The sequence below is a fragment of the Nylanderia fulva genome, unplaced genomic scaffold (genome assembly GCF_048542155.1).
Source record: "Nylanderia fulva isolate GAGA-0341 unplaced genomic scaffold, ASM4854215v1 Scaffold36, whole genome shotgun sequence".
NCBI classification, from domain to species: Eukaryota; Metazoa; Arthropoda; class Insecta; order Hymenoptera; family Formicidae; genus Nylanderia; species Nylanderia fulva.
Window position 1 is genome coordinate 1,933,621 of NW_028190433.1, and position 26,448 is coordinate 1,960,068.

At 30.3% G+C, this 26,448-nt stretch overlaps 1 protein-coding gene across 1 annotated transcript in view; it reads left to right on the forward strand.

The window, feature by feature from the left end:
- nAChRa7 (nicotinic acetylcholine receptor alpha7 subunit) overlaps nucleotides 1-26,448 on the forward strand; it is a 207,017-nt gene that overhangs the window by 168,524 nt on the left and 12,045 nt on the right. The window lies entirely within an intron of this gene.

Sequence of the window (26,448 nt, forward strand, 5' to 3'; positions counted from 1 at the left end):
TTTATACACATGCCGCAGCGTGTTTTGTCGGGCATGCACCCAGTCATAATCGGTCTCCGTCGCGTAGACGGTGCCTTTATGCGATGCATCTGACGTTATTATGTGGCACGGACACCACGTAATATATAATGGTGACCTGAAAGGAGGGGCTTCGCAGGGGGTCAATCGCAAAGATGGTGTACACACCTAAGGACTGATCGATCACTTAACTGCTTTGTCGCTTCGTCACGGCGCAATTCTCCCGTGCTCTACTTTTCATCTATACGTACAGATTTCCACGTGCATACCTCTGAAGCAATTTTATCGGGCATATTCCACATATAAAATGTTCCATACGTGGGCAAATAGCCACTTCTCTTAGTTTTGCTTCTAACATCTATGACTCCATAAAAGAGACGTACGATAGGTTATTATTTAGCTTTTCAAGCTAGCTGAAGAGCGAAGTTTAATTCGATATATAAAAAGGAGACACAGTGATTTAAGTTTTCACTTATAAAAAACACAGTAAAATAATTTACTAAGTAAATATGCCGAGCTGTTAAAAGATGCCAATAGTAGACCATATATGCTGTTTTGCATGACGCAAACTTGCCATCGTTTCGAATGCGTTTGAGATGTCGCTAATTAGTAAACAGCCCTTACCAGTGGCGTTGTCGCGTATATCGAGTTTTGAAAAGCGCGATTGTAAATTTTGAAGGTTGATTTACGGGAAAGATCTAATTGAATGCTAAGTTTGTCCATGTACGTTGAACGTCCGTTATATATTCTCGCATTTTCTTATTAACTTATAACTACGTCGCTAACTGCAACGCGATAATTTATTGTCCGATACATCCGTAACGTAATGTAAGAAAAACGGAACTCGCCCGAACACACTCCCTCCCAATGATTCATCCAGGATGATCATCACGAATGCGCCGCGTAAATTCGTTTTAAGCTATCGGAGGTAGATGCAACGTGCAATGTGTAAAATGGAGCGCCGGGCCAACTGGGTCACGCGCATTAAAAACAAAGCCACCGCCACCATTTAAAAGGAATCAGAGAAAATATCTCCGCCCGACGGGATAATACATTGTCGGAAAACGCTTGCGGCCACATCATTGTCTTTAAGTAGGTAATGCATTGGGTGTCCGTCGCCATCGTCGTCGTATTTGTCGAATTAAAAGTTTGCCTCGCGATGCATTAGTAGAAACGAATGGCTGGCGAAGTTGCCGGTGAAGTGAAACGTTTAATAGTACGATCTCTACGCGGTCGTCGAACAAAAACTTTGCTCGTCGATTTGCGACTTTGATTGCCCGACTTTCGTTTTTGTCGGATTAATCGCACAATGTTAAGACTGATTCGGTGATGAAGATATCTATCAGTTTTTCATGATAGCCGACGTATCAAACAATTTAACGCGGTTTAAGGATCTATATCTACGCGTGTAAAATAAATCAAGGTTATCAAAGCAATTCGAATAAATGAAATTTTTCATTCTTACATTTTTATCCGACCATATTATTATATTTTTGTATTTTTTATTCGAGCTCCCAGAAAATTATAGCCTTTATATTCATGACAGATGATACTAAAAGAGGGGAAAAAAGACGACTTAAAATCTTTTTATATTTAAGTATTTAAAGAAATTTATTTGAATATCTCTGCACGGCGCGGCAGGAGTTGAATTTTAAGGGAAAATTTCTTGATATTCTCTTACGTGACCTCGAGTATATTCCACAAGCGGTTCATCAAAAATTGTGCACATTCACATTTTTCCGTATTCAGTTTACATTCTACGATTATTCATTCAGGTTCAATGCTCTAGACTATTTCGCTCTCTCGATCCTATATTCTGTTTAGCATGTTAATGATGACCTCGATGAATCACGTGTTACACGTCAATTTCTATCAAGTATCGTATAAAAAAAAGTAACTATTACAAAGTGAAATTTTATCTTCCTTTAAGCTCAGCTCGAGTTTACTTGAAGCTGAACCTCGAGTTTACTTGCATGAACTTAATATGTGATAATGTTATTGTTGGTAATGCGGAAACTTGCAAAATCTAAATTACACAACAGTGTAGCTACATTGCACAAATTAAATTTTAATAGTAATCTTAAGAATGTCTATTTTTTAAATGTAAAAAATTATTATATATTATAATATTTTATCGCAAAAATATGTAAATCAGAAAGTTACTCTAACTTTGAATTACTCTTCTTCACGTTGATGAAAAAGATATTTCTACATTGCGGAAGAAAATAGTCGGAATTCTTATGTGTAGTATTCTTATGTCATTGTAACCGTCAGTCATTTCGATATTGCTTAAAGCAAGAACAATCTGTCTGCATAGTGACAGCTTTCGATGCTTTTGCAGTTTTTCTTACAGGCTGTCGCTAAGAAGAAGAGTAGACCGTTGTTTGATATTACGCTTACTTACTCGTCCGTCAATCCGTCAAACCGGCAATTTTTCATGGACCACTCATGAACGGTGAGGGATGGCGGCAAAAATTCATTTCGCGGCGAATGGCCCAAGCGAGAACGCGCTGATGGTTTTTTTTCGGAAAATTGCCGTGAATGTGAAAACAACGAGCTAGGTGAATTTCCAACAAAACAGGCAAGGTTCTGTGTAGAAAAATATAACGAATCACTCGGTCGCATATCAATTGTGATAAATGCGCGCGTTTATTCTCTGGGAATGTCTGTCGAGATGTCAAAATGTATTCATTCGATGACGCGAAATATATGATATTGGTGACACGCTTATTGCTATGTTTAAAAGGCATTGCGATAAAAATGATATAGCTAGAGAATGAGATTTTAGTTGCTAATAATAAATTTATAAATTATGATACAACTTTTTATAAAGTAATCAAAGTTAAGTTACGATTTTGATATTTCTTAATTTTGTCTTACTCGCGAATCAAAGTAAATAAAATATTATAATATCATGTAAATAAAATATTTATGAATCATAAATAATCAGTCATAAATGAAAAAGATAAAATGATTAATCACATACATATGTATATGTAAATATGTAATGTGAAATAAAATACCGGCATGTTAAACGAATAAAAATAAGAAAATGAGAAAGAACAATAATTTGTCAATAATAATACCATATCACAATACCACAATTAATCCACAAACTAAAAAGAACGCGAATATACATGAAACAGTAAATTGTACAAAATTGTACGACGATGAGTTAATCCTGCGGATAACGAAAACGTGGATTTTGCAGTGGCGCATAAACGCAAATGGAAGCATATCGGTTTATACGTTATAAGCTACGCTCAAACAACATGTAGAAATTAAGTTGTTTTTGCAAACAACAATTTGCAAGTTGACATTTTTATATAAAATGCAGCACTTTAAGTGTTGAACTGGCGACGCAAGAGAATCGGGCATGGTTAGCTCCGAAAAGCTGCCATGTCAGTGTGAACATTTCACGCATTCAACGTGAAAAAAAAGAAAAACAAGATTAATTTTTCCTACTATTTATACTAGAATATTGTTACGTATATATGTGTAGTTTAAATTAATGAATAATTCTATTAAGAGAAAAAACACGAATATATTTATAAAAGCCAGAAAACCATATATAACTAAAGAATTATAGAGATAAAAATTTTATATATATATTTTAAATAAATCGGATAATTCCCTTGCAGTTTCAAAAATCTGGAATTTATTAAATTCATATTTCGATTATTTCAAATTTTTTGTCAATTAAGACTCAAGAAAGAGGTATTTTTAAAAATGAATTTGAGCATATACAGCAATTGCGAAATTATAGTAAAATTTTGTTTTCTAAGATATTATATTTGCATGAATAAATTTGTGTAATTTAAAAATATGTGTATATTTTTGCACTGCGTTAGCGCCAGATAAATTCACGGAAGACTTTACAGCCTGTCATAACGATTGACGTCATTCGAACACTTTTATAGGCCGAATGCTCATGGGACAGTGCGTTTCGCGTTTTAAGCGACGATTTATCGCTATTTTATGTTCAAAGATTAATCGCGCGCTTCTCATCCTCAATATGTCTAACGTTTCTTGCAAATACAACCATATTTTATGCTTCCACATAGGATCAAAGGAAAGGCGAATAGTTTAGTAGACATATTACTTTCCTATGTGAACGTCTTGAATTAATATTTCAGGCAAACGCATACCCTCCCGTTTCCGTACTGCGTCGATGACTTTGGGAAACGCAAATTCGCGAAACACACACACAACACATTATTCGCGTATCCCACAAGTTCATGTGTAAATATAAATCATTATTCGTATTATTCGTGAGAGAACGAAATGCCCGCGGCAATATTACTGTTAAATTATGTGACAATGATATGGGAAGTGTTACAAGCGAATTGGAAACACTTTAGGCGTTATATTGATAATAGCGTTAAAAAAGAAATTGGAAATATGCTCATCATCAGATATAATATATTATATACACATATATCATACATACAGCATGGTCCTCATAATAGTTTTTAAAGCACTTATAAAAATTTGACAAAAAATGTTATGGACAGAAATCAGTTTTTAAGCGGCAACAAATTGCAATAATAAAAATTTGAAATATTTTTTGTTTGATAAAAAAGTATCACTTTAGCTTTTTTAAATAAAATATATTTTTTTAATAATACTAGAGGACAACAGATTCAATGAGTATATATATAATGTTATTTTAATTACATTACAACTCAATAAGCCATTTTAAAATTACTACAGAGTAATTTTCTGTTATCGACGAAATTTACTACAAACGTAAATAATAAACAAACTCAACAATTTGACCTTATGTTGTCCATAATACATAGTTTAGCTATTAACCTGATCAGTAAACTTGGGTATCGTGTATCTGACAAGTGCATGTTTGATATAATAATCATTTTGAATTGCTTGTTTTGATCGTTTTGACTATTTTGACATTGCAGATCTTACTTTTTTGTCAAATAAAAAATATTCGGCTAATTTGTATTATTGCAATTGCTGCAAGTGTTAGAAACTGATAAATTTCTGTTCATGACTTTTGTTAGATTATCGTGAATGCCTTAAAATTATAGTGACCCTTACGAGGATCATTCTATTTATAAATATATAATCAATTGCATTTATAAATTTTTCTTCTTATACACAATTGACAGAATTATAACATTATCGGATATAAAAAAATTATTTTATTCAAGGAATGAGAATTTTTTCAAAACTTAATAATTTGATTTCTACGACTTCACAAAAATCCTATAAATTTTGTAAATCATTGATTTTTAACAATTTTTTGCAAATATTATCAAAACATATATCTCCTTTATACGATTTAATCAGTTTAAGTAATGCGAATAAAGAATTTTGCTTGGATTCTCTTATAACAATAGATAACAGTAGATATACAGCAATGGATCCTTTTAAATACAATTCCGTGATTGTCAATAACTCAGAGTGATTCATTGTGCGAGGGCAAGGATAATTCATTGGCTATCGATACTATCAATCGACGATTTACGCGCGTGCTTGGCTAAATGATTATCGTTCTACTTTCACACGCACATTTCCCATCCATTGACTTTTGCATCGACGAGCATTAACAGAGTATTAGATTTGTTAAGGTTTGAAGAAACTACTGCACATATGTTAAGATAAAAATTAAGAGCCAGCGGATTATCAATTTTGAAGATTGATTCAATAGAACGCATATTACAAATTTTATTGTGTGGGCTACTTGAAATTTTCAAAACAGAAAATATTTTCATAAATTTAATTATTTAATTGTGTGTAATTTTTTAATCTATATCAAATTAATAATATAAATACAAAAACTAATTTAAATTAGTAATATAGTATATTTCTGAACCAACAATATTTATTTTTTAACAATTTTTTTTCAATTTGTAGCCAAAAATATACACAATTTATTTCGCAAATTAGAATGTTTATACATTTGATTAATTTTTTTTCAGAATATTTCATTATATTTATTGCAAAACTCATTATTGTAAAACTCACTCATAGTTCGTGACAAATTTAGAATAGAATTCAATTTATAATTTTATCGCGCAATAACAGAATAAATTTGAAGAATTAAATAGGTATATAAAACATGTGTATAGATGTGTTTTATATGTATATATATAATATGCAGCATATAAAATTATTAATTTTTATCTTTATTTTTATTTTAATTTATGTAGCTAGTTATAGGAAAGTAAAAAGTTATTGATTGTAACTAGAAAAATTGTTTTTCTTGCAATACAGACAGCTGAGATTTTTCACGCGTTTGTTACATATGCGACAATCTTAAAGTGCAGAAGTAGTCAAGCAATATAAACTGCATTTTGGAAGCAAGTCAAAGGATGAACTGAAGGTTGACCGCGATAGAACGTCTGTTTCTTAGTGCACTTACCGGAATCTCGTCCACTATGAGTGGAAATAGACTATCCTGCTAGCTCACGATAAAAAAGAGTATGCCTCATCGCTGTTCAAAAACACCGAGAGAAATGTTTGTTTCTTTCAATTTTGAGATTCCGATACATCATAGAATACGTGAAGACAAACGGGGTTGCTTTATAAAAATTTTATGACTCTCGTGCAATCGACCGTCCATTCCTGTCATGACCGACTGTTCGCATACATGTATATATTAAAGTATAATACATATATATTTTTTTCTGAACAAACAAAAAGGGAAAGAATATTTTTGTGATATTCTTCGACAATATTGATTTTGAATAAACCCATTTATAATATTTTAATATATATATATATATATAATTTTATTTTAGTTTAAATTATTATATTCACAAATTCACGCAATTTGCACAAAACACATAATTTTGAAAACATGACTATACAAGTATAATTTCTCATTTAATTGTTCTTTACTGCGATAAACTAAATTTAATTGTGATGTTTTAATAGCAAAAACTATTTTTTGTACAACCGTTGAAAACAGAAGCGAAATAACGAAATACTGGTTGACGTTTGTCGGATGAATGTGCATGCGAAAAAGCAATTTTCGACCATTTTCCGGACGGGAATAAGCCGTGATGAGACTGATTCGGATCGCTAGTCGGAGCAGTGGAACAAACGATCCTAAGTATATTAAGCGCATTTCGTTCGTTTCGATACGATACTAGGATCACCAGTAATCGAATCTCTTCTCGTTTGCGCAATTTTCTGCCTTCCGCCGATTCGCATCCTTTCAATTAGATGTTAATGGCCGGGTTATCGAAATTATCCTTCTTTAGGCTATAGTAATATCACGCGAGAAATATGTACGCATGCGAGTGCGCATAAGAAATTGTAAGTTGTGTTACGTAATTATTATACTGATAGAAACAATAATAAATAATTATTAAATAAATATTTTTGTTTAATATACAATTTTTTTATCTGTCGCAATAAGAAACAAAAATGGAATTTACAATTGAATGTATACGAATCTGTGAAAATTCCAATAATTTAGCTTTCTTTTCCGAAAGATTCCTCTCTGTTTGTTCATTCCTTTTGTTATTATCGAGTTTCAGATTCATTTTAATAACGTAATGGTACGAAGACATTAATGGAACGCTGGCATTATAGCTACTTGCACTAAATTTAATAAACGACCGCACCGGTCCATATACATGCATACGAGTCGATCATCAATGACCCGCGCCAAGATTCACCGCCACACAAGCAACCGCCGGGATTGGTTGCAGGCAAATGCGAGGTCGTCCGCAATTTTAGGCCACCGTCACAGAACACGGCAAGGGTGTAAGAGGATAGTTGCTCTCGGGAAAGGAAAGAGAAATGCGCATATAAAGGAGATGTCCGATTAATATGGCATAAATATCGTTTGAGGCGAGAAAACAAGGAATGGGAGAGATAAAAGTATGCAAATATAGGTAGGCATATCGATAGATAAATTGTGTAAGAGAAAGAGCGAGCGACATTTTGTGCTTAAAGCATGACAAAACGAATTTACATTCGCCGCGAAAGGATGGCAACGGGGTTAGTATAGTAGGGCACACATATAATGAAGAGTTTGGTAGAACGAGTGGATATGTACGAGGGATCAGAAGGGTTGTGCTGCAGAAGAGGGAGTTCGACTGCATAGGCGACTTGGAGCGGCGCCAAAGGCAATATGCATTAGCCATTTTGAAATTCAAGCCAAAGCAGATTAAACTATTGCGCGAACCAGTCCGTCAATCCTTCCTCACCCTTATTCTTCTGTGCCTCGACAATCTCTCTGTCTGTATTTTAACCGCCCGTGTTGTGTTTTCCGATACATAATGAATGTCAATTCGATATGCCTAAGCTTTTACGGCATTTCGGTCAACAAACACGCTTCGGAATGCGGCCGGCTTTCGGCTGCGGGTAATGTGCGCGTAAATTCGCCGAATCGGCCCGATTGAGAGACTCGTATTAGAAATTAATCGTCGTAGTGACCGAAACAATTGTCTTCTATCTATGGCATTAGTTGGAGGCAGTTTACCGAAAATTAATGCAATTACGAATTCCGCCATTCAACTTAAGTGGCGGAGCTTAAGTGATAAAATTATGAAGCAATAATGATGCGTAGATAGCTTTTATAGAAATTGTTTAACTATCTTAAAAAATAAATTGTAAAAATATAAATAATTTAAATAATAATTGATTATGACTACTTCTCGATTTTATACGGATGAGTTAAAGTACTGTGTGTGTCTTTCGTTCTCTTCTTTTGTAAAAGTTTTTATAAACAGCTTTTATTAACTTTGCTATAATCGCATCAATATGCTCACATTCATAATATATATATTTAAAAAAAAAATCAATTTTATGTCTATTAAGAAAGGTCTTCTAATTTAGTGATAGAGCACAATTTTAGTAATAATCTTAAAATATTTTTAATGTACCTAACATTTTAATATCTTTAATATAGTTTCTTGTAATACCAAATTAAAATATACATACGATCAATGTATGCATCATTTAAATATCTAATGAAAAAGCAAAGTGTGATACTTTTTATCAGTTCCTAGAACTAGAAAATTAATAGAGAATTCATTATATAGATTCCGTAGATTAGCAGGATTAACGCTTTCCTCTATTCTGTTCCTTAATGAATATCGCACAATTATTCAATCTAGAAGTTTCTTAATTAAGTTGAAAGTCAATATAAGAGTCTTTAGAATTGAATAGGTTATAGAAATTCGTAGAGATTTATCATTATCTAAAAAGTAAAAAAGAGAGCAAAGACAGTAAAAAAAAGTGATGCAAAAGATTTGTTATCTACTTCAAGCATAATATTTTATATATTTCCCTTAGTTTATCCCGCGTCTGTAATAAAATTGCAATTCTCTAAATGTGTAGCAAATAAAAAAATAAATCCTTGTAATAGAAATCACGAAATATCTTCGTTTATCTTAATACTATTTAATTTTAGCTACTTTTAATTATATTGAGTTATATACCCGATTATAAGAAATAATTAATTTAATATGGTAATTATTAATAAGAAGATAATAAAATTTGAATTAAATTTAATGCCGATAGTAATCAGTTTCTTTCCATTATTTGTTTATGCTCTGCCAAGTAAATATCTTTGTTGAGTGTCAATGAGATTGCTTCAACGAGATTGTACACAATGCTGCATTATCAAGACTTGCGATTAAACCAACAAGCATACCGACGTTTTTCATGATATTTCAATTATCTAACCCACCCAAATGCGGTTATCTATTCGTATAAAGGAAGGGTGAGGTTTCAGTTGTTCTATCACAGACAGCTATTATAACCAGATCAATTTGCTTAAATGTAATAGTTGCATTTCAAGTAATTAACGCGAGCCGCGTCTCTAGTTTCTCTCTTCTACAAAAGCCTGATCCGACTAAATTACAATATGTAGATAATACCGCTGTAATAATTAGCACTCATTACATCTAATTTCTATATACCATTTCTTTAAAATGTTAAAATAAATTTAAATTTTTACGCAAAAAACTGCTAATTATTTATTTAATTAAATTAAGAAATTCAGGATTAATCGTGATATTGAACAACAAGACTAATAAATATGCTTTTATATATATAATGCTGGATAAACACATTCGCAATTTATGATGTATGCTAATGTATGTCATAGCAGCTTCCCATTTTATGCTAAAGCATGCTTTCTCCCTTTCTGCTAGCTTGTTCTTTACGCTAATCTGTGATGTGCACAGTAGTTTCTTTGATATTTATGATGCATAAACATATTATGAAAATATTAGAAGAAACCAGTATACATATAGTATATCATATTGCATTAGCATACTCACTAGTATTAAAACAAGCTATTCTGTAACGAGCAATCGGTCAATTCTACAAAAACATTTTCGCGATTCCACTGTCAACAAGCATCTTTTGTCAGATGGAATGCGGTCGACTATCTGTTCCGATTTTAGTCATTTTGGTCACTGGTTATTGGGATCTAAATCAATTTGGTCGAGCCATTTGATTTACTAGTAATTACATATTAAGAGAACAGATCGCGTTTCCAGAGCGGTCGACAATATATCGGCGGCAACTCGTACCCGAAAGTTCGATTCGCCAATATGCAATTCCGAGTGCAACTGCTACCTCTCATTTTCCATCCTGTCTCTCTCTTCTGTTACTCACAAAATTCACCTATCCGCCTATCTCGCTTTCCCTCATTCTATTTGACGAATATTAAATGGTTTTCGGGTCTTGCGAGCGCGAACAGTATCAAAGATACAGTAGATACAACCGAGTAGAATTTATTCTGCATGTAGAATAAATACGAAAGAGACATTGTATATATGTGATTCGCCATAAGAATAACAATAAGATTAATGCAAAATAGCATTTTACATGATTTTGTCTTTGCTAGCAGTATTTTCATTATATGTGGCGAGTAATTTGATTTGTTAAATTCAATTTCGTATGTTGGATATTTGAAAGACAATAGAAGATAATGATATGAGTAAAGAGATTAAAAGTTATTTTGTCTTTAAATATTTATCCACACGCACATCTCATCAAATTTTAATATTTTAATATTTAAGGATGTAGTATTTAAAAAATGAGAAAAAAGGTTTTTATTATGCTATTTCTCAATTTTTTTACTATATTTTTTATATTGATAAAAAATGGATATTTTTCTAAGAAGAAAAGATTATCATAATTATTGCGTATATATAAGCGAGCGCATGCAATAGAAAAATACAGTTGATAATGTCACAAAAAAACCCTCTTTTTTCTATGCTCTCTTCTTTTGAAATAAATTTAATAAAATATAATTAAAATGTGTTAAACAGAATTAATTTTATCATTTTTTTTATTTTTAAATTTTGATAATAAATTTTGAGTTATGATAAAAAATTACTAGCCACATATCTTTTTCAATATTTGTTTTTCTTAAATACATTAATAAACATCCGACGATTTAATTAATTAATGATTTATCATCCAACAATAATTTCTTAGTTAATCACATATGAAATTTATCCTTGCATTTATTTCAATAGAAAACGGTATTAAATATTTTGTTACAAATATTAAAATTGTACTTACGTAAACATTGCTTGAGGTTTTTATCAATTTGTTACATCTATTGTTTTATTCATAACAATCAATTTTTTCAACATTTTTATATACATTTTTATGACATTATAATTTTGTCAATACTAACTTGTATATAATAACTTGCTTTTTTTAAATAAATATTACATTTTGAATAATACTTTTAATTGTAAAAAATATATATTTGAAAAGCACGAAAAAAATGTTTCAAAATCATTGAAATACTTTTCATACTTCAAGATTTAAAATTTCTGATTTATTAATAGAAAAATACTAATTATTTTTAATTAACATTTAGTTGTAATTGTGATAATATTATTTTAAAACATTCATTAAAAATAATAATTACGTGACAAAATGATAACATATTAAATATAAATCAATAAGCAAAATAAAAAAAATTTTAACCAGTAATTTACAATTGATTTTATGATCAATTGTGATGTTATCATCTATATAAAGTTTAGTTTTTTCATTAGGGGTAGGAGAGAGATGACGTGAGATCCGAAATAATGATCTTTCCATGCAATATGTAAATATCAATTTTTTATGATTTCAATATACGTTTTTATATATTTTCAATCCGTATAAATCTCTTGTTATATTATTAACATACTTTTAGAATTATTTTTAATATATTATTAGGTATATTATTTCAATATTTTCAATATTTAATTGTGTAATTAATATACTTTGATTAATTTATAAACTTGAACTAATTAAAAAAAATTCTTTTATTTTGCCAAATATTTATTAGATCACACGCCTCTTTTGTCTCAAATAATATAAAGTCAAATTAATAGTAATTATGGATAAGCTATAAAAAATTAGGATAAACTTGTCACATATCGCCAAAATAAATATATTTAATTAATAATAAATAATTAAGTTTTCATTAAATATCTACATTTTGTGAATTTTGCTAACATTTGATAATTTAACACAAAACACATTTGAATATATATTTTTTTTTATATATTATAATTTTTTATTTAACCCTGAAAACAATATAAGGAATCAAGAATACATACTTTTATGTTTCATAGATATTAATATATTTTCTTATTTTTTTATTTTATTCCATGCAATACAATTAATTAACACCTCGTCCTGATCAACATCTTGTCCTGGTCTTCATTATTCATACAAGAACAATAATATGCAGAAAGCATTATTTATTATAAAAAAAAACTTAGGTAAAAGCTCTATATTAAAAATGTATGTAAAAAAGTTTTACGTGTTATAAATATATATATCATAAAAAATATTTATATTCTTTTTTTTTAATATTTTATTATTTGTGCAAGCAATAATTTCAAAAATTTAATTATATATTTTATAAATAATTAAAATTTAATTAACAAGTTTCAAATTAAAAAACTGAATGTTAAAATTATCCAAATAATATTATTATATTCTCTTGATGTGTTCTTAACTATGTTATGCGATTCTTGCGTTATACCTTGATAAAAAATATGCATGCACACATGTATATATATATACAAATAATTGTAGATATTTCAGGGTTAAATTTTAGCTCTAATCTATCTTGTTAGCTTATCCATATTTTAAGAAATAATAGTATAGATCTCTGTATAGAACATTATTATTCTTTTTTATAATATATATTTCTTTCTGGTATTTTAAATATATATTTTATTGTATATTTATATCTGATATATATAATTTTTACAGAGATCCATCTTAAATTGAAATAAAAGATAAATGTAATACTCACTAATATAATTATATTTAGTACTCACAATCCCCGATGCAGCAGAATTGTAGTGCAAACGTTGATCTGTAAAATATAAATATATTCATATATAACAACAATAAAAAATTATTAATATTCAGAAGATTACAGGCATTGAATTTTTTACTTGTATTGTATGTGTGCTTTTTACGTAAATATCTAATAAATTAATTATATAATTTTTTAGAAAATCTTTTATGTGCATACGTTTGTGCATGCATATAAAGAATTTTTCTCAGAAAAATATTATATAATTATTTTATTAGATATATACTTAAAAGATATATAAGTAAAAAATTCAATGCATATATTTTTATATAATATATGAATTAAAAATTTTATAACCGCTTATTACGTATTTTAATTATACATTTTTTTTTAGTACAATTTAAAAGTACTTCATATATTATATAGTTCAATAATACAAATTAGATTACACACAAAGTATGCTGTGCGATGACAAACAATTAATTTCACAAGTAATACATAAATAATAACCTCATCGTTGCTCCGTCGTCGCCCGATGCCTCCCAGGCTCTCTCATCCCTTCGCTCCTTCTCCTTCGTGGCACACGTTAATTATAGTCACGCGCGCACTGCACTAATCACTACAAACGCGCGATTTACTTAATCGACACTCCCGATGTTACATATACACGCGACGCTCACTTTATTATACTGTGACGAAAGAATAATGCGACATACGTTTGGCGCGATACGTTCGATGTACGCGATGTCTCACGAATTGGCGGGAAATGGACTCTAGAGCGGAAGAAAGTTTGCGAAAATCGGAACCAACTTCACATTGATGCCGCGCGTCATCACCCCTGCGGCGTCGCGTCGTTATACCTGTTGCTCCTATAGGTACACCTTCTACACTTCCTCCCTTTTGGCTGAAAAATATGTTTCCCTGCATTTTAGAGAGTGACACTCTAATATTGTCATTTAACATTATTATTTACATTAAACAATTTATAGTTTGACATTATACTTTAAAAACATATCTATATTTTTAATAACTAATCACAAATATTCGCCCTCGATATGATAAAAATATATAGCATTGTCGATTGTCGCGCGATAAATTTTGGCCGGATAAATCTCACGAAATTTATATGCTTTTCTACTAATTACTGACATGCAAATATTGGATTTGTGTATCGCGCGATTAATAAATATTATGATATTAAGTATTTAATTGCGATTATACGTACTAATTATGTGACACCGTTCGCTTCGAAGTTTGCTTTCGTACTCGCGTGACACGTGTATTATTGTTGGAGATTATCATTGTGCTGGACGCTTATTGTAAGAAATGATCGTACTTCGTGTCTCGTGATACTTATCGCGATCGCGTTTTGGAGGATTCAGAATAATGCGACAACACGGAGCGATTCCTGCCACTGCGTACACACTCGACCTCTACCGCGTGAATGTGAGTACGTGAATGAGAGCGCGCGTTCCGTCACAAAAAAGCGCGCTAAATGCGCGCGTCAGGGGTGCCAAAACATAGTTACCACAAACTATTTCGTACTTAGCGGTGCTACAAAAGCATTGTATTAACCAATCAGGATCGAGAATTTTTCTGATTGGTTAATCGAAGAGACAAAAATTACTAAAATTTTTCTATGAATGCACTAGCTTTGAATCGAATATAGGTATATCGATGCTTTTGAAAACGAATTAAATACCCAGATAGACATATTTCAGCAGATTGCTTGCATAATGACATTAATGACAGAATTTTTAAATTGAAAATGCTGTATAAACATTGAAAGATGCGTCTTTATATGACATGAGTATTATCAGCAAGTGAAAGGATCTTCTAATGCTGTAAAAATTGCGAAAATATGCTGCTTATTTTATCAGAAATATAATAATTGCAGTTGTGCGTTTATAGTATATATAGTGAAACATATTGCTATTTTATAAAATATACAAATACATGTTAACAATATATGGCATCATAATGCATTGCACAATTAAAATTTATTAAAATGATTCGTAATTTTATATGCTGTTCTAATTGCATTACAAAGTATAAAATGTTTGCATACTCTGTTCAGCATACTTGTCTATCGATATATTGAACGGACGTAATGTAATGTAAATATATAAATATCTATATTCGTGTATGTGTGTCTGTGTCTAAATAGGTACGTATTATTATTTTTAGATAGTGATGGCATAAACATGTAATATTTAGAAAGAGAGAGAGAGAGAGAGTTTATTGTCTTTATTTTAATTTATTTGTGTATTACATAAAGTATTTTTGTTTCTTTAATATATGTGCATTCAAAAGTGAGATATAGTAAGAAGCTGGATGGGAATCGATAAATTTTTCGCAAGTAGGTTAAATGCTTTATACTTTATTAGAGCACTCTTGTGGTTTTCATCACATTGTGCCTTTCTCGACGGTACGCATTATGTGCAATATGCAATTATGTGCCTTTGCTGCGAACGTAACTGCATAACTACCACCGAGATTAAAGTGCTCATCAAGAGATATATCTTGCCACAATTGTAGTGCGCTATATATATGTAGGTTGATGAGATCTTCACATATTACATTTTTTAAAAAATAAAGGATTATTACATCGACATTGTGACGTTTTTAAGAATTTTAGATTTACTATATTTAAGAAACAAAATTGTTGGTTAAATCGAGTTAGCATTATATGAAAAATTAAAATTTACAAATAGTTAATATAAATAATTGAATCGCGTTTATTATTCTTCTGAAAAGTATCACTTTACATAGTCAAATCTTTTGGTATAAAAATTAAAAAATTAAATTCAACGCAATGTGAGTTTATTTTTTGTTTGTGTTACATTGTTCGGAAAATAATGATTGACTGTTATTTTTAAGAAAATAATGAAAAATTATATTGCATTTACATATTTGTAGTTTAGAAATATAAAATAAATTTTTGACATTAAAAATAAAATTGTAAAATTATAAATATATATTATTATAATATTATTATAATATGCTAGAATTGAAAATTATTTTGTTAATAATGAATTTAAGAAAATATTAATAAAGTAAAAACGTAATTTTAACTGTTAATTTTGTTCATTATTTTCCGAACAATCAAGTTCACGTATCACTTTTAATTAAATTTTGCTTATGTCTAAAATTTGATTAATTTGTCTCTTTTCACATCTCTATCGAATTTATACGATACATTTATAGACAGCTATTTATTTAAAAAGCGAATGGAAATAAGTGTTTTAAATTTGACTCATGTACTTAACAATATTTATATGTTACTGGTTCACTTGATGTGGCTATTAGAATGTTCTGTGTATCTCTCTTTATAATTATATATCATATCTCTTATTAAGCTTCCTAAAATAATTTATTGATGCAGGTTACACTTTACCAAAATTTTTTGAAATATAAGATGTACAGCATTGTTGCTGTAAGAATATTTAAATTAGAAAATACTATTCGTTATTTTATAATCCGAATTAAATTTTCAAAATTATTTATACATTATAAAATAGAAAAATTATTTATTCTATCTAAAAATATAAAATAAAAAAAATGAAAAAAATTATTAAAGAAAATTTTATATTTAAAATATATATTGTTGTAATACTTTAAAAAAATATGGAAAGGGAGGCATTTATATAGTTTTCTTTGATGTGTAGACGTCGAGAAAGAAAATGTTCGTTCTCAGAATAGCAGATGAAGAAAATTGACGTCGTTTGAATTTTTCGACACTCGTTAGAGTCATTGCTCGAATGCTGGCGTTATTAAAAACTAAAATTTAATCTATATTTACAGAATAAATTTTATATCACAAATTCGAGAGAAATTGAAAGAAGACAAATTAAAGAAGTTTTGAATTTGATCCTATTTCAATTTTCTGAAATCGCGATTGTCTTGCAATTGCAAACTAAACCTTCATTGTGAAATATCTGATTTGAATATTATATTGTATAATAACGCTCTTGAATAAGTATAATTAAGCTGAATATATATATTATGTAAAAAAATCTTTATAATTATTAAATGCTTAAGTGCAGAGCACTAAAATTTTTTTAAAATTTTCTGGGAGGAATTTACTGCAATGACTTCTCTTTTTTTCAATTAACTAATATTATAAACTATTATAATATTAGGAAAAATAAAACTAACGTGAGTAAAAATAAAATTAACCTGAGGAAAAATAATACTAATCTTAGGAAAAATGTATTTTTGGCAAGTTTTAAAGAATTAAAAGTTAATATAAAATTGAGAAATTGAGCGTAGCGCGCACATTCGTTGTTCAAGTAACAAAAAATTAACATTTCTATCAACGCCAATAATAATCGTGGAAAACCAGAATATTACTCACAGCGTACAATTCAGTTTACGGTACAAAACAGAAATTGGCGGTTGTGGTAATTGCGAGATATTGAAAATAGGTCGTTTCCGATAGTCTGACAAGAGTTATTCCATATTAATCTGTCGGGAAATGCAATTGCCAATCCACTGGTTTGGCTTTGATTAAGTTTAATGGCGTAGAATAAGCCATAGTCTTGTTCACATTGAGAGAAAATAAACGTTTCTCGTATTATACCTCTATAAAATTATATATATATATATATATATATATATACATATATATTTAATATCAATAAAATAATATTATATATTCTAAAATATATAATAATTAGCTTTTCGGACCGCGCTTCGCGCGGTCCTCAAAGCCTTTCTATTCGCACCGCGCTTCGCGCGGTCCTCATATAGCCTATATTAAATCCGGTTTAACACAAAAAATTAATTCTTTTTTTGTATTACCGCGAACTACTTCCACATTTGTTGTCCGACTTTCACGAAATTTATATCAAAATAAATGTTTAAATTTTTTTTGGATGACTACTATGTTATCTATTTCTTTCTCCCAGATATTTTATTTTACACCGCGTTTTGCATATATTTAAATATTTATTATATATTTTTATTTTTATTTATTTATTTTTTTTATTTTATTTATATTTATTTTTATGCACATGGGTGCGTGGATGCGTGGGTGGGTGCGTGGGTGGATAAATAAAGTAATAAAAATTTGTTAAAATCATATAGTAGCCATCCCGGACAAAATTTGAGTACAAATTTCGAAAAAGTCTGTGAATAAATGTTTGAATACGTGGGTGGATGCATGGGTGGGATAAAACTTAAAAGAACCACACAGCAGCTTTCTCAGAAAAATTTGCAACATTTTTGTACCAATTTCGTGAAAATTGGTCCATAAATGCGCATGCGTGTGGGTGAATGCGTGGGTGGAGGTGTAACACTTGAAAAAACCACACCGTCGCCATCTCCAAAAAATTTGCAACATTTTGGTACCAATTTTTACAAAAATCCGTTCATAAATATGCGATTGCGTGGGTGGATGCGTGGGTGGGGGTGTAAACTTAAAAAACCCACACAGCAGCTTTCTCAGAAAAATTTGCAACATTTTTGTACCAATTTCGTGAAAATTGGTCCATAAATGCGCATGCGCGTGGGTGGGTGCGTGGGTGGAGGTGTAACACTTGAAAAAACCGCATCGTCTCCATCTCCAAAAAATTTGCAACAATTTGGTACCGATTTAAAAAAAATCGGTTCATAAGTATGCGATTGCGCGGGTGGGTGCGTGGGTGGAGGCGTAAACTTAAAAAACCCACACAGCAGTTTCCTCAGAAAAATTTGCAACATTTTGGTATTAATTTCGTGAAAATTGGTCCATAAATGCGCATGCATGTGAGTAAATGCGTGGGTGGGTGAGTAGGTGGAAGTGTAACACTTAAAAAAACCGCATCGTCGCTATCTCCAAAAATTTTGCAACATTTTGATACCATGTGTTCAGAAATATTGCAAAAAAAATTTTTTTTGCAAAAACATACCCTCCTCTGAGGAAAAAAAAAAAATAAAAAAATTAAAAAAAAAACCCACAGCAGCCACCCCCGAAAAATTTGCAACATTTTGGTACCAATTTCGAGACAATCGGTCCACAAATGCGGAAGTAGTTCGGGTACAGACAGACAGACAGACAGACGGACGGTGCTTATATATATAGATTATAACCAAATGAGCGAACTTATTAAGAGTTAATTATTACAACAGCGTAACTTTAGCTAGTATTTCAGAAAATTTCTTGCAATAAGAAAAACGCAGCTATATTAATGGTTATTTAAACTTTATAACGCACTACTGAAATGAGCGTAGATCTCGTTAAACATGAACATAAACGGTAACGATATTTCTTTTACGTAACTATGCATTAAATACGCAGAGACATTATATGAATACTTATATCTTTTTTATGCTATTTTTTGTTTGTTTTTTTTTTATTCTACTAAAGAATCTTTTACCTTTATCAAAGAATTAATTTTTTAAGAGAAAGGAATTTGATTATATGTATAATTCAAAGTCGTTTCTCATTTTAGAACGTTGACGTAATCGCGGTCACGGAATGATTCTGCGAATATCTTTGCAAACTATTTCGATGGGAAAGATTCAGCCAAATGTCAGGCAATAACGAGATAACGCGATTACATCCGCGAAGATAACGTCGTACGAGTGAGTCTCAAACTGACAATGGCTTCATCGCCATCAGACGAAATGGCAATTTAATTTAGAATTCCCGTCCCATCGCGATAGTTGGTGCAATTGAGGGAGGTTTCTAATTATCATCGTCAGGACGTCGACAAACAAATCGAGTAAAAGTACGAAGTGCAGCAAAAGCGTAATGAAACGTTTGTTAAATACAAAATTCGGGAATTTCTTGGAACTGGCGACAGCATCGTCATGATGCACAATATTTGTTCGAACAATCACAAATTTCCTCTATTAATTTCTGTAATTGATGATAACACATATATCGGTAGTTAACAATGATAATTATCATTGATTATAATCAATGAACCGTGATTCTTGTTTGAGTATATGTATAATTTGTCTCGTTAATGAATATTATGATTCACAAATTATTTAGTTTCGGAAATTTAATTTTTATACAAGTCATCAATGCTATATTAATAACATCTCGACACTTTTTGATCACAGACATCTATCAATTTGCAATATGTTGGGAACAAAACCGTGTGGTAATCAATCGTTTCTCTGTTTTTTTGCAAAACACTTTTAGTAATTGAAAATTAATTTAATAATAATATAACATATAGGTATATTTTAGAGAGATTTTGCAATCATTAAATTTGTCGTTATAATTGAAATATACTTTATATATATAAATTGTCGTTCATGACTTTACTTTATTATTTATCGGTATCTTTCCGTAATTTACACATTATTAAAAAGTTGAAAAATATAAAAAAAGATATATAAGATATGTGAGAGATCATACATAGTAATAAAATGTAGGAAATGATGCGATAAATAATAGTAAATAAAGTCTAGAATTTTTATATAATTTACGTCTTTCTCTTCTAAAAACTTGAGACGTTTTAAATGTTCAATTAATCAATTTGTAGGATAAAAAATTTGCGAATTCTACCGAAATATAAGTTTCGTAACACTGCGTACGCACATGCAGCATTAAATGTAGAACCGGGCAGATTGATGGTGTGGGTGAGCAGAACGAGGATAACGCTTGCATTGCAAAATCAATATGCCCGCGTGGTCTTTTACCTCATACGCTCATTTATTACTCTCTTGTTTGCCGTATCTCGTGAGCCTGCACGTTAAACGAACGTTCGCACAAAGTAACGTAAATAGCCGATCAATTTTTTTGTTTCTCAACATTTTTTCGCGTGCATAGCGCCTATGTGCGAAAATGAAAACGATAAAACGTGATAACGCAACGCAACAAAAAAACTGAAAGATAATAAGACTGTGGTTGTTTATGCAAGCTTAATGATGGATCTTCTTAGACTCGTAATATTCAACTAAACTGCCTATATTGTTTCTCGGTTCAACGCGCGCACGTGATTAATCTTTAGTATTTAACTTTTTTGAGAAGATTTATAACAAACATAGGTAAAGAACATACAATACAAATTTAAATAGACACATATAACAAAAATAGCTAAAGTATAAGATAATATAATATTGCTAAAAAAATGTATGTCGAAAAAATGAAATTTATTTATCTCTATTTTGACTCGATACTCGATTTTCTTTATCTGGAATGATCGATTATCTTTGATTTTTATTTATTTTCTAAAATGTTAATTTACGTAAAATTGCAATATGTTATACCATAAGAAATCTGTTATCGGTAATCCAAGAACTCGTACGTCCAGTGTATTCTTCAACTTACGCGACGAAATAACGAAAGACGAAACACTCTTCGGTATCGATGACGATGGCAGTGGGTGTGGCACAGGATGCTGCGCGGAATGCACTCGAAATGATTTTGCGGGAATAGTGAGTACGAGGCGAGTGGTACAGAGAGGGTGGATTCGAAAAGAATGAAATAACGGATTGGGTTGCGGCCAGCTGGCTGTGTTCCAACCAATCCTTCGTCGTTCGGATGCGACTGAGACTATATTATGTATACCATTGAACTGTCTTATATTCGTAGAATTGCCCCGTTGCATCCCATTCAAAATCATATTTTTCTGTGAGATTGCAAGCAACTATAGGAAAAGGAATAAGGCGTGTAGAATGAGCGCGAATCGATTCGAACGGGAGTCTAGCGACGTTTTACATCTAGTGTTTGTAGCTGAGAAATTATGTGTTCGCTTCAACTAGATACAATTATGCGCACGAAAAAGTTTCGATAGCATATTTTCTAACTTCAATCCTAGTCTTGAACGTCTCTTTAAAACGTGTATTTGCTTTTGCTGTAGCGATTTTTGTCAAGAATCGTCTCGAGATAGAATTCGGTATGAAACTTCTTTTCGATGATCTATAGACGCGTAGACTTCTCTTATAAACTTCACAATTCACAATAATGTTTCTAAAGTTATATATTCTTGCATCTCGGGATATTCGAACTTTCAGACGTTAAAAATACAAAATGTTCTATGAACTTTAGCGCCATTCAACAGTTAGTACAACTTTTGCACTGATTCAATACTTTATTGCCGCATTCCTGGGTACATATATTTATAATCGTACGTCTGAGCGATTTCCATTCACGATTATGCTTTTTCTTCAGACGGTGGTTCCCAAAGGAGCAATTAAGAAACGGTAAGAATGAATGATGGTATATATATTTGAGCGTGGGTGAATCGATTCCTTAGAACCTCGTGACCATTTCATTAAGAATTCCGGAACAGTACTCGAGACGTTGCTATCACGATAACGGGTTTATCTTTTCGATAAGTAATACGGTGCACGTGGGGAGTATCAAGTAATGTAAATGAAGAAAATTCGACATTTTGGATTTATACTGTTAGGAAAAATATTTTACCATTTATATCATTCGAAAAAATTTATATTATATTATATACATTTTTATAAGTTTGTATATATTTCTAAACAAATAATTTTATAATTAGAGATTAATTGGCATTATACATATAGTAATAAGAAATAAAAGAAATAAATTATTAGCAATTTTACGAATTGTTAGAGAAATGTTTAGATGAAAATTTCAGAATGATAATTAAATATGCTTTCTAGCTGAAAGTCGTATTACTCATTGATATTATTCCCGTGGGAAAGACAGGGATGTGATAGCAACTCCTCGAGAATGAACGACCCACCTCGATTCTTGGAAATCTCGTGACGATTTCATTAAGTATTCGAGAGGGAAATCCTGAGGTTACCTCTTCTCATTATTAAGGAGAAGACATCCGAAGTTATCAGAAAATATAACCGAAATGCTTACAAAGTTTTCTCTCTAATATTATACAAATCAGTATTTTTAAATGATAGAAAAAATATATTCACCGTATTATAGTTACAAAATTCTTTGCTAAAGAGAGAATAAGTTTTTCTTTGTATGCATGTGTCTACAACTTTCGGTAGATATTAAATGAATCTAACAGTACTTTTTAAATTAAAATATGGCACGGAATTGTGCAATTGCTATTTCTTCAGATAAAAGATGACTACCAAGTAAAAATGTAATCTAGTTTAAAAGAGAATTTTAAATTAAAATTTCACAAGGTATTATTCTTGTAATATTTGTGCTATCGCGAAATAAACAATAAGTTCACAAAGAATTTCCGATAAAGACAATTTTAATAACAGAAAGGCGAAATATTTTTTTTTCTTTTGTTTTTATTATTTTCTTGAACAAGTTTTGGTTCGTTGTAGGATTACATAAAAATAATGCAACGCCAACAAAATACGGTGATGTTAAAGGGCTCGACATAGTCTCAAGAATTCTGCAAGCAAACTTCCCTTAGATCTTTCTCGTTATCACACAAGGCACGCACTCAAGGTAGAATACTCTATTTTGTAAAATGTAATGCGGTCTCTGAGCGCATCGACCTTTCCTACAAATATTTTCTTGCCAATGTAAGTTTGTACACGTCTGATTAAATAAAGAAAATGAATATACGGTGTGTATTAAGAAATTAAGTCTGCAGCACAATAGAATTTTTATTTCGAAAAGAAAAGTCGGTACTCTGCACAATTGACTTACTTTTAATGCACAAAATAAGTATGAATTAATGCTGTGAAGTTCTGTAATTAACTTATTTTTACTTTATAATGCTACTCATTTGGGTTTACATAATTATTACTTCAACGTTAAACTAATTTATCTGCGATTCTTTGATCGATGATTCTAATAAATGCAAGAACAATCTTGTATTTGCTATTAGGTATAAATAAAAGAGTTAATAATCAAAATAAATTAATTTGGAATTTTTTAAATTTATTTATTTGAATCAGCGGCCAAAAAATCATTATAGGAAGCTCTTAGAAAATTTAAAGCTTTTAGAATTCTAAATTAACGAACTAATCAAGACAAAGGTGAAGCGGCATATAATGAAGAAACATTTAATTAAACTATCTTCACCTCGTGTATCTTGCTTTACTCTAATGACGAAAGTTGTTTAGTATTGTTTTCCTATAGCGTAAACATATAAAAAAGTCCATTTTCTGAGGGAAGCTGCAAAAATAAGTATCGCGTCAATTAGCGTTCGAGTCCATGGAAAAAGTTGGCGTTTGTCCTATTAGTTAACGCAAATGGAACGGAATCGAAAGGGGTGTAAGACAAGCGAGATAGGACGTCAAAGGCCTGGGGTAGACTCGTTCATAATTAGCTCCTGCTAGTCTATTCAAGTCTCCTTTAACGCGACGCCACTTGGAAGTTTAATCGTATGTCATGATCGGTAAGTTGCGATAAATCCAAGTAGAGGTACGAAAATTTGTTTCTGATAGACATCTTAAGTAAGTCTAAGAACGTATCCCTTTGATGAGAAAATTTCTATGATTAATATATTCTCTTCTAACGTTTTGAATTTGTTATATTGTGAAATGATGATCTAAAATGGAACTTTTATTAGTCATAAAAAGAATTAGATTAATTAAACATCTTAATTGTTTATAATCTCGATAAATTATTGTTTTTAATTATAAATTCTGTATCTAGATGCTCACATATATAGCTTTTGTTTATATCGAGATTATAAACAGTTAAGATGTTTAATTAATCTAATTCTTTTTATGAACAAAGTTTTAAGTATATTTACATCATTGTGTAGAATATTTAAAATATCGCATCTAACATCACAGTTTATTGGAAACTATACATATTTGTATTTTCAATCTTTCAAAATTGCGGGATAACATAAAAATTCATTCTAAAGCTTTTGTACGAAAAAATTTTCAGAATTTTCTGTAAGAATTTTCTTTCACAATTTAAATTTTAAAGAATATCCCGCAAAAGTAATGTTTGCCTTCGGAGTAATTTATTTTACTGCATGAGATGTCAGAATATATTGCACACTTAAATGCCACTATACAGTTACGATGGCGACTCGTTTTTACAGCAACTATTTATCAACATTTTATTATCAACATATTTTCTGAACATGTATAGCGAAATTCCAAAATAATTAATCATTTTAGCACAACATTTAATAAACCTTAATCGATATGTCAATATCTGTACATATAACTCGATATTAAAAATGTTAACTTTATAAATTTGTCTTTATATCGAGAAAAACTATTTAAATTTCTTGCAACTTGCAAAGTTTATAATTAAATTTTTTATTTTATTATTAATTTGAAATAATTTTTGCTTAATATTTTATTTAATAATTACAAAATTATGTTTTTGTGCAATTTTTTAATAAACTACACAATTTATCAGGATTAGAAATATATCTTAATTATTTTTACATAATAATTTGGCAAATAGACATTAACATGCGAGATTGAATTAATTGCATCATATATTAATTATAAAAGAGTAGATAGACGCCTCTCTTCGTAAGGGTTGAGCAGCATTAGGGACAACTTAATTATCTCTAAATTATTGCAGGGAAGGGATAAACCGACGGGTTTACTTCAGGGACATCAATGCTCTGATATTAGTTTTATGTTTACATATTTCGCAATATTGTTTAGTCTCTGGAGTAAAGAAAGACAAATGTTTTATATGTATCACATGGAACTCAATTCGCTCAATTCATTCGCTCTGGAGAACATTCCATGAAATTCCTAAGAACGGAGCGGACTTTAAGTAAAGTACTCCGATCGTGCAACGGTGGCGCATTTTCCGCTATCTTCGACACAAATCGAGTTAGCATTCTTCAGATTACAGTAGTTTATCTCAATTGTATTAAATAATTATTTATTTTGATAAAGAGTATGATTATGTATACCTCAAGTCAATCAGAAAAAATGCGTTTGACATAAAGTTAAATTAAGAAGTATTGTAACTAGCGCCATTGTGATATAACAGGATTACATTAATAGTGAAAAAGACTGCTGTATAAAATAAATAAAAAAAATAAAAAAAATGTAGAAATAAGAGAGGGACCATTCGAAAAATATACTGACAATGAATATATATTTTTTTCGATGGTCTACTTATTCTTGCGACTTATATTTTTCAACGTAAAAATGACATTAAAATAATTATACCTTATCGTTTAATTGTTATCGAACATATGTATCAATTATTAAATACATTCACCATTACATTTTTTAAATAAGGCAAACATTTGAGCTCTTTAAAAGTCTACAAATTGATTTAATTAATTTGCTGCATAGAATCTACCGATTAAATCGGTCTA